The sequence below is a fragment of the Zingiber officinale genome, chromosome 8A, assembly GCF_018446385.1.
Source record: "Zingiber officinale cultivar Zhangliang chromosome 8A, Zo_v1.1, whole genome shotgun sequence".
In the NCBI taxonomy this organism is placed as follows: Eukaryota; Viridiplantae; Streptophyta; class Magnoliopsida; order Zingiberales; family Zingiberaceae; genus Zingiber; species Zingiber officinale.
Genome location: NC_056000.1, coordinates 21416541 through 21433618, shown reverse-complemented (window position 1 = coordinate 21433618; position 17078 = coordinate 21416541).

Below are 17078 nucleotides of genomic sequence, written 5' to 3'. Positions count from 1 at the left end.
CATAAGGCATTACGGGAAGGGTTCGCTGCCATCGAGTAGACCACTCCACAGCAGAAGGAAACTTAAGGAAAAGATACTTATCCTTCCAAGCAGGTTCAGATGAAGGAATGGGACAAAAGAAGATAGTCCGGGTGCGAGCCTGGAAATGAAACAAGGCCTCACTGTGCTAACGAGGGGTGAAGAAATAGTGGAATAGGCAAGCAGACCAGGATATGTTGCAAACTTCACATAAGACCACAAAGCCGCATAGAATCCTTATAAAATTGGGAGTTAGCTGGCCCAGAGAAATTTGGAAATAACGGCTTACATCGGAGAACAGAGGATGAAGGGGGAAACGAAGCCCTGCCATGAATTGCTCCTTGTAGAAGGTGACGTAGCCTGCTGGAGGGGAAGAGGCCTGGTGCAGTATGTTGGGAATGATGATATGCATGTCATCAGATATTTCATAGGTGAAACGAAGATCATCCAGATCCACGCCAACAAAGGTAGAGACCCCAGGGGGGTAGACGATGTTAGGAAGGGCCATAGGAAAGACTAAGGGGAAGCCGGGAACAAGAAGATGGGGCAAAGGGCACAAGGAAGTGGGGGTAGGAGAGAGCAAAGAGCGATAACGGAGAAAGCGGTTGAAAAAGTTCCTTGAGGTAGCGGAGGCGATCTATATATAGCCAATATTCTCGAGGGTATAATGGTCAAAGTGTCATCCAACGGCTCATAATAAAAGCGGTTTAGGATATCCAACCAAAAGGAGTCGAACGATCAGCACGGAAAACAAAGCGGGGGGAGAGAGGTCAAAGAGAGTACATGACGCGACGTACGAGAGTCATTATGAGTTTATCTCGGGAAAGAGCGATACTGTGTTACGAGTGTTATGAAGCGTGGGAAGTCTTAGCGAGTTTTTTCCCTCTATGCACTTCGCCCTAGCCTGCTAAGTTTAAAGGGCGAACCCAGTTCAGGAGCCAGCTCGGGACACTAAGCGAGCAGAGTTCCAGGGGAGGGGCACTAGTCAGAACGTCGTCGAAGTCAAAATATATCCCAGGTCGGGAAACAAACAGATCCCAAGTCGAGGAACAAGCAGATCTGGGGTCAGGGAACACGCAACCAAGAATTCTCAAGATTAAGATGCTCGCCGAGGAATTTCCTAAGTTTATGCAAGTTCATACAATAATAGACCGATGGATTTCCTAAGTTTTAACACCTTTGAACACAAGCAAGTCTGGAATATTTACGCATTAAAATTTTTACATCATGGCTGAGGGTCTAGAGGAGGTACATCAATCGAGGGAAGAACAGAAAGAGCCAGAAAATCATCGTCTGCAATGAAGGACGGGAAGGCTTCATTAGGAAGATCTCGCATTAGGTGATCCCTGTCTAGGAAGTCATCTGAGGGGGTAGAGAGAAGAAGTCCTTGCTCAAACAACTGGCGCACAGCACCTACGCCCTCATAGCAGAGCATCTGGTCGGTGAAATCGCCTATCTTCTTCTGGAAGAGCGGAGACTTGACATAAGAAATTCGATATGCTCTGAGGCGATCATTTTCGCCTGATCTGTACTCCGCCAGTTCTACCTTCACTTTATCTGTAGCGGCCAGAGCCAGTGTATTCTCCTTCTTAAAGGTAGAAGCCTCCGCCTGAACTTGGAGAAGATCTGCCTGGAAAGATTTGATGGTAGCATGATCCAGAGCCCGCTGCGTCTTGAGAGTTTTTTCTCGGTCAGCACTAGCATCTAAGTTAGCTTGGGTAACCTCCAGGTCTTTCCATATAACTTTATTAGACTCCTGGAGCGCCTTCAAGTCCGCAGAAAGAGTGGCCAGCGTTGATTCCTTCTCCTCCAGCTCGGTCGCCAACTGGCGACGACGCTGCCCCTCCGAGTTTAGTTTGGAGTCGCTGGTCTTCAAGGTCGTTTGCAGTTCTATTATCTTTTCAGAAGATTCCTGAACCAGATCTCGGGCGGTTTGAGCAGACTCCCCGATCGTATGCAGATAAGAATCCAGAGGGTCGAGCGGAGCGCGGGGAGTAAGGGGCAACTCTAATTCTTGAACCCGAGCCCTCGAGGACTCGTTCTCCTTCAGTAGCTCGGCGGCAAATTGGGTCAGGCTGAGGCTCGCAGAGCAGGTCTACCATGCAAAAAGAGGCAAGTCAGAAGTAATGTTAGATAGTCAGGTCAGGAAAAGGAAGAGTCACCGATATAATGTGCTGCGAAGCCAGATTCAGCCCTCCCCATTGGGAGCCACCCCAGAATTGCTCATTAGCCGACCTCCAGCAAGTGGCAAGGGCTCCGTGCAGTTGAACTTTGCCGCAAATAAAAGTACTACCGGCCTCAGCCAACCCCCCTGCTGAATCCTGCCTGAGCATAGAGGGCAGACTTCAGGAGGCCGTGAAATCATATTTGCTACCATTGGATCTCGCCCTGGTACGAGCAGATGAAGGGGAGGAGGCAACAGGAGCTGTGGAAGGGGTTGCTGAACTCCCGGGCTAGTCTCCGGCAGAGGGGCCAACCCGCTCGGGAGCTAAGACCCGGACAGGAGTGGGCGCAGGGACTTCTGCCACAGGAGAAAGCTCAGGGGCCGGGGTTCTAGTTGTCTTGACCCGGACCCTTGGGACTTGAGAGGAAATCTGCCCTAGAGGAGGAAGCGAAGGGGAGGATTAGACTGCTGGAATAACTCTTTTACGTTTTCGCTGGAGGCGCAGACGCTTATTGTGGGGCGGAGAAAGAGGTGGCTCCTCCGCGATGGGTTCCAGAGCTACAGAGCTAGCTTCCGGGAGGACAGCTTCCAGAAGAAGTTGGTTGGAGGACTCTGCCGGCTCTGATGCGGTTTCCTGGGAGGAAGTAGTCGAGGGAACAGTAAGGACTCTCGCGATTTCTTCGCCCACAACCTTCAAAACATTGCTGGGCATTCTGCTGGATTCACGCGAATAGGCTTGGAACATAGTAGCCTCTGCAAAGCAAGAAGAAGATACCTCAGTTAGCGAAAACTGGTAGAAGGAAAAGCAAAGTCTTACCGAATGGAGCTCCTATATCTGCGGGGATCAGGCTGAGTCCAAAAAAGTACAAAAAACCCTCTCGTAATATTGTAGACAAGAGAAGGCGGGCTTCCTTTATTTTCTCTGAAGTTGCGTGGCAATCTGGTTGATGCCGGTGCTCTGGTAATTCAAAAGGGGTAGGAAGATTGGAGCGTCATTGGGTTGGCCAAGTCACCGACCAGCCTGACAAAGAAGAAGAGAGACTTCCAACCCTTATTGGAGGAAGGCATGTCAGAGAAGAATTTACAACCAGCCCTGGTTTGCACCATGAATTTGCGAGGCTTGGATCGTTTCAAAGAATAGAAGTGGTGGAAGAGTCGTGCGGTTAAAAGAATCTCGTATACCTTACAGAGGATGACCATGTCAGAGATAGCACGAATTGCATTGGGAGCAAACTATGAAAGTGGAATACAGAAATATCGACTCAAGGAAGAAAAAATTGGATGAAGAGGAAAGCAGAGACCTCCTAAAAGTTGGTCCTTAAAGAAAGTTATAAAACCTTGGGGAGGATAGGAAGGGTGTTCATTCGGTCAGGGAGCTCGCAGTTGATAGTCTTCGGTAAGGTACAAGTTATTACGGATCTGGAATAAGTCGCTATCATCCAAGTCGGAAATATAATACGAATACCAGAGTGCTTCATTACCTTCAGCCATGAGGGAACTGAGGAGGATGAAGAGAATAAGCGTTCGCGAGAAATAAACACAGAATGAAGACCTAACGGGAAGAGCAAAAAGAAGCGGAAGAGTCGAAGGCAGCACGAGTGATGTGAAGAAGACGACGGACAACCTTTAGGGTTTATAAAGCCAAAACCCTTAGGAAACATCAAAAGGAGGGAAGGTATAATAATTTGAGTCGTCGGATCAAGGGTCCCGTGCCAAAAGGCGCTGATCAGCCACAGTAGCGAGAAAGGTTAGTGGGGCATGTGTCACTCTCCTATGAAAGGTATTAATGATGGACGTGACAAGCAAATCATGAAAAGAGATTTTTCGTACGACATCATTCCGACACAGGAAGACCATACGTTAGAGGGAAAGAGGGTCATGCGGTTACCTCGAGAAAAACAAAGAGATATACGTCAGGGTTATGCAGCTACCTCGGGAAAGAGGAAGGAAAATGAAGAAAAGCAAGAATTTGAATTTGGTGCTCATTAAGATTTTCGTAAACAAATAACTTATCTGACTAAAGTTCATGCAAGCTATTTGCAGGAAATGTCCCGAGTAGCGCACAAGTCTAGATGCCTAAAATGTGATGCCAGAGCGAGAATTTTGGGGATAATCCCCAGGCCAGCGCTTAAATATCAAAGCTGATTCCTGAATCAACTCTCAAAGAACTTTTTACCAACGACCATCCAAGTTAGTGTCCCAGACTCTCGCCTCAGTGCGAGTTATAAGTGAGCACACTCTCATGCCCAACGACTGTCCAGGTCGGTGTCCCAGACTCTCACCCCAATGCGAGTTATAAGTGAGCATGCTCTCACGCCCAACGACCGTCCAGGTCGGTGTCCCAAACTCTCGCCTCAGTGCGAGTTATAAATGAGCATGCTCTCACACCTAACGACCGTCCAGGTCGGGTCCCAGACTCTCGCCCCAGTGCGATTTATAAGTGAGCATGCTCTCACACCCAACGACCGTCCAGGTCGGTGTCCCAGACTTTCGCCTCAGTGCGAGTTATAAGTGAGTATGCTCTCACGGCCAACGACTGTCCAGGTCGATGTCCCAGACTTTCGCCTCAGTGTGAGTTATAAGTGAGCATGCTATCACGCCCAATGACCGTCTAGGTCGGGTCCCAGACTCTCACCCCAGTGCGAGTTATAAGTGAGTATGCTCTCAGCCCAATGACCATCCAGGTCGGTGTCCTAGACTCTTGCCTCAGTGCGAGTTATAAGTGAGCATGCTCTCAAGCCCAACGACCGTCCAGGTCGGTATCCCAGACTCTTGCCCCAGTGCGAGTTATAAGTGTTGGAATGTATACTGAAAGCCTAAGCTTTGTAAACATTTATTATGAATAAAGAATCACATTTGGTCTAATTATCTACATTTGTTTGTAGTTGTTCATTTAATTTATATTGTAGATAACATAGTATGTGGTGTCACATACAGAAGATGATGTTATCAGTACCTTATAAATTATAAACAGTAGCTCACGACCAAAATGGAAAAGGAACAAACCATTAGAAGGTCGTAGTGTAATTAGATATTAGTTTATCTTGACTATATAATTACACTAGTACACTCAGAGTGTATTGAGTAGGACCATTTGAGGTCGTTTCTTTTATACTGACTTTATAAAGGAACAAAGACCTCAGTTATTATGGAAGTGTGTGCTCTTAATCCTAATATAATAACAAGCACATATATTTGATATTTATTTCTTTAATTTATCAATGGGTGAGATTTAGTTCGTTGAATCAATAAACCCGATAAGTTGGGAAATGGTATTACTTATAGTGTGTGTTGTTGATTATAGAAGGAAACTGTGTCCTAGAGATACTAGGTTGATAATGTCCTCAAGAGGAGCTCATAAAGATTGTCATGTTAAACCCTCGCAGTGGACTTAGTCCGACATGACAATAAGGTTGAGTGGTACTACTCTTGGACTTAGATATTAATTAAATGAGTTGTCGAACTCACTTAATTAGTGGACATTCGATATCTTAAACACAGGAGACTAACACACTCATAATAAGAAGGAGCCCAAAATGTAATTTGGGATTGGTGCGGTAGTTCAATGATAGTTCTCTAGTGGAATGAATTATCATTGATAAAATTAAGTTGTGTGTTCGGGGCGAACACGGGATGCTTAATTTTATCGGGAGACCAAAACCAATTCCTCCTCTCGGTCCCTATCGTAGCCTCTTATTTATAGAGTTCTATACCCACCTATACCCACCTTCTATACCCACCAATAAGGGGTCGGCCAAGCTAGCTTGGGAACCAAGCTAGGGCCGGCCTAGGTATAACCAAAGCTAGTAGGGGCGGCCAAATAAAATTAAAAAGAAATTTAATTTTAATTTTTATTATTATGTGGAAGATATATTTTAAAGAGAATTAAAATTAAAATATCTCTCTTGTAAAAGATTTACAAAAGATTAAAAGAAAGAGATTAGATCTCTTTCCTTATTTGTAGATTGGAGAGATGTTTTATTTTCTCTTTAAAATTATTCACATGTTAATAAAATTAAAATTATAGATATTTCCTTTTATTAACCATGAAGAGATTTTAAAGAGAAATTTTATTTTTTTAAAATTTCCGGAAACAAATTAGGAAGTTTTAATTGTTGATTAAAACTTGTCCTCTTTTGTTTCCAATGATGTGGCCGGCCATCTCAAGTTAATTGGGAAATTTTGTTTTATTTTTCTCAATTAAATCATGTCAAGGAAATTAAGGAAAATTTATTGTAATTAAATTTCCTAATTTACCTAGGCCAAGGAATATAAAAGAAGGGGTGAGGGTGCCTTCACAAGACACAACATCTATTATTCCTCTCCCTCTTTTGTTCCTTGGTGTGGCCGGCCATCATCTCCTTCTCTTCCTCTTGTGGTGGCCGAACCTCTCCCTCTCCCTTGGAGTTCTTGTGGTGGCCGGATACTACTCGGAGAAGAAGAAGAAGAAGGAGAGAAAGCTAGCATCTCTTGGAGCTTGGTTAGTATTTTTGTTTTTCTCCTTGGTAAAGCTTTTCTTTTGTGGCCGAACCTTGCTTGGAGGAGAAGAAGGTGGTTGGTGGTTTCTCATCTTGGAAGATCGTTGCCCACACAACGTCCGAGGTTAGAAGAGGAATACGGTAGAAGATCAAGAGGTTTTTTTTCTACAAGGTATAACTAGTAATTTCTATTTCCGCATCATGCTAGTTATTTATGGAAATAATACCAAATACAAGAGGCTTACGTTCTAGTATTTCGAATATGTTTTTTCGAAGTTGTGTTTTTTTGTTTCTTTCTTTTCCTTGTGATTTGATTGTTCTTTTCGGTTAACCTAAAGTTATTTTAGGAAATTAAATATTAGCTTTCTATAAAAGGTTTTGTCTAGTTGGTGGTGGTTGCTCCCATATCCAAGAAGGCCATGTGCCTCGCCACGTCAGTACTGGGAACCAATTATGGAAATTAATATTTAATGGAATTAATAACTTAAGGTGATTTGGGTCGAACGTGTTAAGTTCCGCAGGAGATCCAAGTCAAAACCTAAAAGAACAAATAGATTAAGTTTTGGATCAAACGTGTTAAGTTCCGCAGGCGATCCAAAATTTAATTTAAAAGAACACATGGTAGCTAGGAAAAGGTTCAGACCTTTGTACAAAATTTTTGTACAGTGGAACCTCTAGGTTTTCCGAGTAGCAACCAACAATAAGTGAGCATGATCTCACGCCCAACGACCGTCCAAGTCGGGTCCCAAACTCTCGCTTCAGTGCGAGTTATAAGTGAGCATGCTCTCACGCCCAATGACCGTCCAGGTCGGGTCCCAGACTCTCGCCCCAGTGCGAGTTATAAGTGTTAGAGTGTATATTGAAAGCCTAAGCTTTTGTAAACATTAATTTTGAATAAAGAATCACATTTGGTCAAATTATCTACATTTGTCCAATTAATTTATATTGTAGATAACATAGTATGTGGTGTCACATACAGAAGATGATGTTATCAGTACCTTATAAATTATAAACAGTAGCTCACAACCAAAATGGAAAGGAACAAACCATTGGAAGGTCATAGTGTAATTAGGAATTAGTTTATCTTAACTATATAATTACACTAGTACATTTAGAGTGTATTGAGTAGGACCATTTGAGGCCGTTCCTTTTATACTGACTTTATAAAGAAACAAAGACCTCAGTTATTATGGAATTGTGTGCTCTTAATCCTAATATAATAACAAGCACATATATTTGATATTTATTTCTTTAATTTATCAATGGGTGAGATTTAGTTCGATAAATCAATAAGCCCGATAAGTTGGGAAATAATATCACTTATAGTGTGTGTTGTTGATTATAGAAGGAAACTGTGTCCTAGTGATCTAGATTGATAATGTCCCCAAGAAGAGCTCATAAGGATTGTCATGTTAAACCCTGCAGGTGGACTTAGTCCGACATGATGATAAGGTTGAGTGGTACTATTCTTGGACTAAGATATTAATTAAATAAGTTGTCAGTAACTCACTTAATTAGTGGACATTCGACATCTTAAACACAGGGAGACTAACACACTCATAATAAGAAGGAGTCCAAAAATATAATTTGGGATTGGTGTGGTAGTTCAATAATAGTTCTCTAGTGGAATGAATTATTATTGATAAAATTAAGTTGTGTGTTCGGGGCGAACACGGGATGCTTAATTTTATCAGGAGACCAAAACCAATTCTTCCTCTCAGTCGCTATCATAGCCTCTTATTTATAGAGTACTATACCCACCTATACCCACCTTCATACCCATGGTGTAGGGGTCGGCCAAGCTAGCTTGTGGATCAAGCTAGGGTCGGCCAAACCATCGGTTCATGGGTGGCCGGCCCTAGCTTGAACCCAAGCTTAAGTGGCCGGCCCTATTTAATTAAAAAAAGAATTTTAATTTTAAAATTTCCTTATGTGAAAGATATAATTTATTGGAGAGAATAAAAATTAAAATATCTCTTTTATAAGGTTCTACAAAAGATTAAAGAAAGAGATTAAATCTCTTTCCTTATTTGTAGATTGGAAAGATATTTTATTTTTCTTCTTTATAAATTATTCACATGTTGAAAAATTAAAATTATAGAAATTTCTTTTTATCAACCATGAAGGGATTTTAAAGGGAAATTTTATTTTTTAAAATTTCCGAAGACAAATAAGAAATTTTTAATTGATGATTGAAAATTGTCTTGTTTGCTCTCCATGAGGTGGTCGGCCATGACATGTTTAATTGGAAAATTTTATTTTATTTTTCTTAATTAATTCATGTCAAGGAAAGTTAAAGAAATTTTATTGTAATTAAATTTTCTTATTTGCCAAAGCTAAGGATTATAGAAGAGGGGGTTTTGGGAGCCTTCAAGGTGAACAACCTCAATTATTTTCTCCCTCTTTTCTTCCTTGGTGTGGCCGGCCACTTCTCTTTTTCTTCTCTCCATCCTTGTGGCCGAAATCTTCTTCTCTCTTGGAGATCAAGTGGTGGCCGGATTTTAGCTTGGAGAAGAAGGAGAGAAAGCTTACATCCCTTGGAGCTTGGTTGGTGGAAAAAGATCTTCATCTTTTGGAAGCATTGTGCTTGGCCGAAACTTGAAGAAAGGAGAAGAAGGTGCTTTGGTGGTTTCTCATCTCGGAAGATCGTTACCCACACAACGTCCGAGGTTAGAAGAGGAATACGGTAGAAGACCTAGAGGTTTTTGCTTGCTAAAGAAAATGTATACTAGTATTTTATTTCCGCATCATACTAGTTTTATCTTCATGTAAAAATACCAAATACAAGAGGCATGCGATTCTAGTATTTCAAATTTGTTTTCGATGTTATGTTCTTTTGTTTTTTTCTTTTCCTTGTGATTTGATTATTCTTTTCGGTTGACCTAAAGTTATTTAAGGAAATTAAATATTAGCTTTCCTTAAAAGGCTTTGTCTAGGCGGTGGTGGTTGTTCCCATATCCAAGATGGTCATGTGCCTCGCCATGCAGTCCTGGAAGCCAATTTTGGAAATTAATATTTAATGGAATTAATAACCTAGGTGATTTGGATCGAAAGTGTTAAGTTCCGCAGGAGATCCAAGTCTAAACCTAAAAGAACAAATAAATTAAACTTTGGATCAAATGTGTTAAGTTCCGTAGGCGATCCAAGTTTAATTTAAAAGAACACATGGTAGCTAGGAAAAGGTTTAGACCTTTGTACAAAATTTTTGAACAGTGGAATCGTTAGGCTTTCCGAGTAGCAACCAACAATAAGTGAGTATGCTCTCACGCCCAACGATCGTCCAGGTCGGTGGCCCGGACTCTTGCCTCAGTGCGAGTTATAAGTGAGCCTGCTCTCACGCCCAACGACTCTCCCGGTCGGTAACCCCTGCATTTGTCTCAGAACGAAATACAAGGACATACTCTCGTTCTTGGCAGGTCTGTAAGCCATATTTCTACTACTTCCATCTTAAACTCTGAGAAAAAGCAAGCACGTCCGCATGATCCATGTCTTCCCAACCCTCGCGGTAAGAAAAATGTTTGGTAAGTAAATTAGTCTTTTTAAATTATTCTTTTTAGAGAATTTCCTTGGAAACTTGAGTCTATTGCATACAATAGTAAAAGGACAAGCAAAGAAGCACAAACCCACACCCTCCCAGAAACATTGTTTATTGTAGTAAGAAGAAAGAGGTATAAATACACATCCTCATAAGCAAGTCAGGCAGAGAATACTGTTTATTTCATAAGGGTAGAGACATCTTTCAATGGTTTGCATTATTACAAGAACAAGACACATGATTCCTTTTCTCTAGATGAGCTCTCGCTTGAGCTAGTTCCTCCTTGATACATTGGATGTTCTTTTGTAGCTGGACGATTGTTTCCTCTTTTATCCTGTTTTTTTCTTGTAAGAGGGCTACAGTATCCTCATGCCTTAGCTTCAAGAAGGTGATATAATGAGTCTGAGTCATCAGATCTGAGAAGGCCTTATGCTTCATAGCTACTTCAACCCTCGTCTTGGATTTAGTGGCCAGTCAGAGTTCTTCCATTTCCCGACGGAGAGAGGATTAAAGATCCCTACTCTGCATCATTTCAAGCAAGGCCTCATCTCTGTGGGTTAGCAGCTGGGTCAGATGAGTGAGTTGGTGACGCAGGGAAGAGACCTCATTTGAGTCCATGAGCACAAAGGGAGCCTGAGGAAAGTGAAAGCAACAATGTGCGTGATTCCTCTTTTAAAGGAGGAGAATGTGAATAGTTAACTTCGGAACACGTGAAAATATTTGGGAAGTAGTGGGGCATTTATGGGAAAATAGCAGGATCGAGGATAGCAGAGTAAACGTGCAGACAATAAAGACTTAATTAAGAAGGGTGATAAATTTTGAAGGAGATATTGGAAAAAGGGTCAGCAGCCAAAGAGACACAAAGGCCAGGTCAGGGAAGGATAGGACTTGGGTCTAGTCAGTCGGACTGGAGCCTCCTTCGACTAGACTTGAGGGGGAGGCTTGTGATACGGTGCATGATAGTGGGGTCGGATAGCGGACGTGGTCGGAAGTCAAGCCCACGAGACAGTCAGAAGTCAAGCACACAAGGCAGTCAATAGTCAAGCTTACGTGGCAGTCAGAAGTAAATCCCACGTGGAGGTCAAAAGTCTGACCTATGTGGGAATTGAAAGGTCAGGCTACGGGATGGACCTGGTTGGACACAAGTGGCATCGGAGACACAAGGACTAAAGCGTACAGGTCGGGATATGCAAGTCAAGGATGACAGGTCAGGATTTACAGACTCGCGACACCGGAGACACAAGGACTAAAGCGTACAGGTCGGGATATGCAAACCAAGGATGGCAGGTCAGGATTTATAGACTCGCGACACCGGAGATACAAGGACTAAAGTGTACAGGTCGGGATATGCAAGTTAAGGATGGCAGGTCAGGATTTACAAACTCGCGACACCGGAGATACAAGGACTAAAGTGTACAGGTCGGGATATGCGAGCCGAGGATGGCAGGTCGGGATTTATAGACTCGCGACACTAGAGATACAAGGACTAAAGCGTACAGGTCGGGATATGCAAGCCAAAGATGGCAGGTAAGGATTTACAGACTCGCGACACAGGAGACACAAGGACTAAAGCGTACAGGTCGGAATATGCAAGCCAAGAATGGCAAGTCAGGATTTACAGACTCGCGACACCGGAGATACAAGGATTAAAACGTACAGGTCGGGATATGCAAGCCAAGGATGGCAGGTGAGGATTTACAGACTCACAACACCAGAGATACAAGGACTAAAGCATACAGGTCGGAATATGCAAGCCAAGGATTACAGGGCAGGACTTATAGACTTGCGGAATAAGATAGCCGGACCAAAGCATACAGGTCGGGATCTACAAGATAAGACTCGCCGAGCAAGACAAGCGGACCAAAGACGTACAGGTCAGGAGACACAATCAGGATGGATAGGGTAGGATAGGCACCTTAAGCTTGGCAGGTCAGGAACTAGCAGAATAAGACAGACAAAATAGGATACGGATCAAGATGAATAAGACAAGGTAGTAGGCACAAGTCTGGATCTACCGAGATAAGCTGAATGGCAAATACGGGGCAGGACGTACCGATCTGGATTTGGGGGACAATAAACACAAGCTAGGGATTAAGCCAGGCAATGCAGGTCTGGGCTCACAGGTCAAGATTTATAGGTACGAAGACCCAGCATAAGATTAACAGACCAGGGCGGACAGGCACTACACGACAATCAAGCCAGAGAATCGTAACAACCCGTCAGAGAATAATCACCACCTATCAGGGAATATGCTAACGGTCTGCGGTTCGTTACCACCTGATCCCTTCTCAGACCTATAGCAAGTTGCCACGTGTCATTCACCGCTAGACAAAGCCTGACACCCGATATTCCCTGAGACTCGTCAGGCTCCAGAAGCATCTACTGCCATATAAAAAGGGAGACTTTGTCTCTACGCAGGTATGCTCACTCGTCATTTCATTCTCATCTTTTACTTTTTCGTCCTTTCACTGTTCTTCTGGGGAAAAAGTACCTAACTTGAGCGTCAGAGGGCCTGATCTGGGGACTTTTTCCCTAGTTCTTGGTCTCTAACGCAGAGGGGGCTTGTCTGAGTGTGTGTAGGGCCCTCGTGTCATTGTTCCCATCATCATCCCCCCCCCCCCCCCCGTCATCCGCTCGAGAGAATCCTCCCGGCAGGTGCCAGATCAACCAGGCTTCGCAACGACTTTCCGTCAATCGCGGGTACAGCGCGGTTAGCTTTCATCCGACTCAATTTCCAGACGGGATAATGATCCATTAAAGAACTAGAAGTTTAACTCTTGTTATTGGATTCTTAGCAACAAGCAATCATTGTCTAGTTCCAAGATTCTTGAACTTCAGTGGAGAAGGTTCCTGTCCAGAGTGGCGCAAAAGTGTTCAATGGCCCCTGTAAAGAAACTCTTAGGGATCATTGAACTATGTCTAGACTTCCAAATCCAAAAATCTATCTCAAAACTAGGAAATTGGGTTTCATAAAATAACCTCGAAACAGCACCAAAATGCTAATCACCAAGTGACTAAATAGACCACTAACAATGTGGGTGTGCAAAAATGTAACGAAACAGAATAATAGAGCAGAGAAGGATCTAAAGGCTTATATTACAAGAAGGGTTCCATACAGGGACATAGTCCATGAAATTCTACTACCCTAGGCATGCACAAATCTTGCTCCACCAATCAAAATGATTCCTGAAGAATTTGTTATCACTAACACTAAATAGCTAGCGCTAACATTACATGCAGAATCAGAAACTAAATGGGGGCAAAGTTTGTATGATCTTGGAAGCATCCAACCGCTAGTGGCATGCTTCATTAGCTTGTTTGAACTGCTCGGCCTGCAAAGCAGCAGCAGCCTCTGATATGAGAGCCTCCAAGACCAAACTTTTGATCTCCCAAGCAGTGTATGGGAAGCCAGGCCGAGAATAAGCATTTAGGAGAGCAGCACTGGATTGCTTCACTAATTTGAAGACGACACTTCCACCAATGTCATCATTCCGCTGTGTTGCCTCTAACAAAGTTAAGCCCGGTTCATATCTCTCCAGCAACATTGACCCAAAAACTTCAGAGACAGATGAATCAAGAGGGACCATGTTGGGCCACGGTTCTCTTCCACTGCTCCAGAATCTAAGAGAACTTGTTAAGTTAGTTTATCACAAAAATATCAAACAAAATGTCGATATAAGGTCTTTCATGATACACCATCAGAGTTTATAAAGGTATGACAGTTGAAATTTCCTAACTGAAGTGAAACAGAATTTAGATGTTAGAACTTGTGTATCCTGTCAACGAAGAGCATCCTTCTTTTTATACTACCTCACGTGACCTATGTAATCATGAAGTGGTCCTCGGTTCGTTAGGATTTGTTAGGAGATGAAGTCATCTTCTATACTTCGTGCAATAATACTTTATGGAATCTTTTTTATATCTCGGATGTACCCATTTTATCGTTTATGACTTATATTTATAATGGGGACACGTCATTATGATTGAAGAAGTTTCTAGAATAAATTTCTCGCCAAATATCCTGTTGGGCATGTCTTGATCGCTCGTTCAAGTTGGTTGCATATGCTGTTAAGAATGCTCCCTGCTGAGTATGTCTTGGCCGGTCGTTCTAGTCGGCCGTATGCCTTCTGCTAAATATATCTCAGTCGGTCGTTCAAGTTGGCTGCATATTAAGAATATCTTCTGTTGTTCAAGCCGGTCGTATCTTAAAAATACCTTCTGTTGAATATGTCTCGGTCGGTCGTTCGTTCAAACCGGCTATATATTAGGAATATCTTCTGTTGAGAATGTCTTTATGCTCGGACGGGCTTTGTCTGGCTGAGCATATATGAGCGCGTGGGTGCTCGCTCGGCCTGCGGTCAGTCGATAATATACTAGAAATCATACATAAAGCTAAATGTCTTTATGCTCGGGCGGGCTTTGACCGGCTGAGCATATATGAGCACGTGGGTGCTCACTCGGCCTACGGTTGGCCGATAATATACTAGAAATCATACATAAGGCTAAATGTCTTTATGTTCAGGCGGACTTTGCCCGGCCGAGCATATATGAGCACGTGGGTGCTCACTCGGCCTATGGTCTGCCGGTAATATACTGGAAATCATACATAAGGCTAAATGTCTTTATGCTCGGGTGGACTTTGCACGGTCGAGCATATATGAGCACTGTTGGATTGAGATGCGCTAGAGGGGGTGAATAGTGCTCGTGGCTTTCACTTATCGTTCGTTTCGGAAATCTCAAAATACGCAGCGGAATGGAAATAAAAACAAACACAAAGAATAAAGACACCAAGATTTTTTACTTGGTTCGGAGCCTGTGGCGACTCCTACTCTAAGACTCGTACGTAAAAGTGCTTTCGATGGGCAAATACAAATCAATTCAGAATAGTACAAAGGAATACAATTGTAGTACAATAGCTTTTCGAAATAAACAGAATACCGACAACTCTTGTGAGAAATTCCTCTCGAAGGATCATCATTGGAGCTTTCGGGCATCATGGAGGCGTTTTCTGAGTAGCTCGAAGAAGCGGAAGTTGTTCGTTGAGTTCTTCTTCAGCTTCTAGTCGAGGCTCCTTAAATAGGCCCTTCCGGGCTCCTAAACCACGTGGCTCGGCCACTCCGCGTGCGCCACATCAGCTTCCCGATAAGTTTTGGGTTCGAGACGCCCGGAACAGCTGAGGGCGCTCGGAACAACTGGGGCCGCCCGGACTAGATGGGGGCGCTCAGATCCCTTCCATGTGCCTGGACCTGCTTTCTCCAACAATTTTATTTTCTGCAAAACAAAGTTAGTCCAGGTATAAAATAATATAGAGTATAAGAAATTCGACAGCCTCCGACTATCCAGTTCTGACTTTGAGTTTTGTCGAAACTCTAGGTCGAACCGACGCTTAATGTTCCCTCACCGGGGAACGCGTCTTCACCTACTCCACTCAGGAGAGTATACCTGTTGCTAGTTGATCCTCCAGACCAACTGGGCTTTTGCTCGGTGATCGAATCTTCCGATCTTCATGCTGGACGTCCGCTTCACGACCCGTCCAGACTTCCACCTTGTTCGCGACACCAAGACTTTCCACCTAGGGTTACCGCCCCTTAGGATTTTTACCCGAAGCTTCAACCTGCCAAGACTTTTCACCTAGGGTTATCCCACCCTAGGACCTAGGGTTTCCTCCCCCTAGGGTTTTCCCTTTGTCTAACCGCAACTAGGACTTTTCTTCACCTAGGGTTACCAACCCCTAGGATTTTCCATCTACCTAACCGCAGTTAGGGTTTTTGCCTAAGTACACTTAGGACTTTTTTTGCAAAGCTCATTCAACATATCAGATAACAAAACACCTTAACTTTGTGTTGGTGCGGGTAGCACTAACGGTCTAACCTAGGTTTTGATGAATGACAAATAGGTTAAGTTAGTTTTGTTGTTGTCTGACACTTTGATCAAGTGTGCAGGAGAAGTCCAGACAGGTCGACGGGCTGACCGGATGTCTGGCACGAAGCCCAGCTAGGTCGACGGGCTGACCGGATAGCTGGCGAGAAGTCCAAGCGGGTCGACGGGCTGACCGGACGCTTGGCGAGAAGTCCAGACAGGTCGACGGGCTGACCGGACGTCTGGCAGGTAAGTGAGGTAAGTCACTGGAGGGGAGTGACTGCGAGGACGCGTTCCGGGGAAGGGAACATTAGGCGTCGATCCGGCTTAGATCCATTTCGGATGTCTAAGTCGAGATCGTGACTAGATTCCGGTCTCGGATAGACAGAATCTAAGTCATACCATTTGTGCTAATTCATATTATTATAAAATGTGCTAACAATCTATTTTGCAGGATACATATTACCTCGGACTAACTTTGTTTTGCAGGAAAAGGGAGTTTTCTGGAACAAGGTGGTCCGGGCGCCCGGAGGGGATCCGGGCACCCGGAAGGCAAATTATATCCAGCCAAGTCGTCGCCACGTGGAGCATCACGGTTTGAGCAGCTACGTCACATTCCAGGCGCCCGGAAGGAATCCAGGCGCCCGGAGCAGCATATAAAAGAAGCCCCAGGCAGGAGCTTCAGAATCAATCAATCAGAGAACTCTTCTACTGCTGGTCCTGCTGCTCGACGTCAAGTGCGGCGCCAACAAAGCTCCGACAAAGTGCTCCTTCGGTTTCTTATTTAATTTCCTTATCGGTATTACTTTGTTTTCACTAGCATTTTCTGTATTCATTCTGTAATCATATTTCGACTTGTTAGTGATTGCCCAACGAAAGTGGTCAAGGACCACGGGCCTTCGAGTAGGAGTCGTCACAGGCTCCGAACGAAGTAAAAAAACATTTGTGTCTATTCTACTTTTCCGCTGCGTTTATACTCCAAAATTTCTAATCGATATTCACCCCCCTCTATCGAATCTAACGG